The sequence below is a fragment of the Gossypium hirsutum genome, chromosome A04 (genome assembly GCF_007990345.1).
Source record: "Gossypium hirsutum isolate 1008001.06 chromosome A04, Gossypium_hirsutum_v2.1, whole genome shotgun sequence".
NCBI classification, from domain to species: Eukaryota; Viridiplantae; Streptophyta; class Magnoliopsida; order Malvales; family Malvaceae; genus Gossypium; species Gossypium hirsutum.
In genome coordinates, this window is record NC_053427.1 from 45,623,714 (window position 1) to 45,625,372 (window position 1,659).

The 1,659-nt window shown below is 41.0% G+C and overlaps 1 non-coding gene across 1 annotated transcript; it reads left to right on the top strand.

Moving 5' to 3' along the window:
• The first annotated feature begins 437 nt into the window (after positions 1-437).
• On the top strand, positions 438-543 carry LOC121228674 (small nucleolar RNA R71). The gene has a single exon (XR_005926249.1). It is a non-coding gene; the product is annotated as a small nucleolar RNA R71 (small nucleolar RNA).
• The last annotated feature ends 1,116 nt before the right edge of the window (positions 544-1,659 follow it).

A 1,659-nucleotide genomic window follows, 5' to 3' on the forward strand; every position in this document is an offset into this window, starting at 1 on the left:
TCCAACTTGCATTATAAGTGTTACTATATGGGTTATTTTGGGATCTAGAGTTATTGTTACCCATATATTGGACTTGTTCCTCCTCGATGCTAGGGTTGAAGGGTTGATATTCTGTGTGCGGTTCTCCTCCATTTGAATCGCACCTCATCACTGGATGTACTTGAGTAGAACCACACAAACCGTCAATCCTTTTATTTAAGAGTTCTACTTGGTTAGATAGCATAGGAACAGCGTCGAGGTTGAAAACACCGGCTGCTTTCGTCGACTTTGTTCTCATAACTTTCCATTGATAGTTATTTAGTGACATCTCCTCAATACATTCGTAAGCCACCTCAGAGGTCTTATTCTTGATTGTTCCTCCAGCGGCTGCATCAATCATCTGCCGAGTCGAAGGATTCAGGCCATTATGGAATGTTTGAACCTATAACCAAAGCAGTAACCCATGGTGAGGGAACCTTCTCAAAAGGTCTTTGAATCTCTCTCATGCATTGTAGAGTGTTTCTAAATCCATCTGCATAAAAGAAGAGATATCACTATGTAATTTAGCCGCTTTAGTCGATGGAAAATATTTTAATTAAAATTTTTTGGTCATTTGTTCCCAAGTAGTGATTGACCCTTGTGGTAACGAGTTCAACCATTGTTTAGCCTTATTACTTAATGAAAAGGGAAACAACTGAAGACAGATGGCGTCATCAGAAACGCCATTAATTTTAAAGGTATCGCAAAATTCTAGAAAATTTACCAAGTGAGCATTGGGATCCTCGTCCTGCAAACCATCAAACTGAACAAACTGTTGTATCATTTGAATTATGTTAGGTTTCAGTTAAAAATTATTTGCAGCAATAGCAGGTCTAAGTATACTTGACTCAGTTCCTGTTAAATTAGGTTTAGCATAATTATACATAGTGCGCGGAGCAAGATCCTGATTAACAGCAATCGTAGAATGTAGCGGGCTTTCTTGGTTTTAGCCATCTCCTTGGTTGTGGTTTGAATATTGTCCTCTTGCTCGATCTCTGTATATCTACCTAAAGGGTTAGACACTTTGATCACAAACTTAGTGGACTCTACTAGCATGCTCATACGAGGTACCTATTCCATATAAATATAAAAGTGGTTATATCCCGAGTCAATTAAAGAAACAACAGGAATTTCATGGATAGAAAAGGTACTCGTGATCACGTCGAGAGACTCTGCCTCTTCCCGAACTCGAATAGCATAAGTTCTTACAGGCGCTCTACCTTCGAATCTCACCGCAGCATCTCTTGGCGTGCCTTTACTGCTAGCCCCACTTCTGGGGTTTATTTGTGATCTACCCCTCATGGGAGCACTGTTTGCTTTCACATCTTGTTTTCTCTCTCTCTCTTATGCAACTCAGGACAATCACGGATGAAGTGTTCCAATGATCCGCACTTGAAATAACCCCTTTCATTCCCTCGGCACTCGCCAAAATGATGCCTACCACATTGCTAGCATTCTGGCCTGTTTGGCCGAGTGCTACCAACACTTGTGACCGAAGTGGTCTGGGCTTTAGAAGTTATGTTCTATCGGTTCTTGTTCCTATTCGAATATCCCACTGAAGCATTCGATTGGGTAGTGAATTGTCGATCTTTTAGACGAGGACTGATGTGATTTCCCCATCTGTCTCTTCTTTGAGTCTCG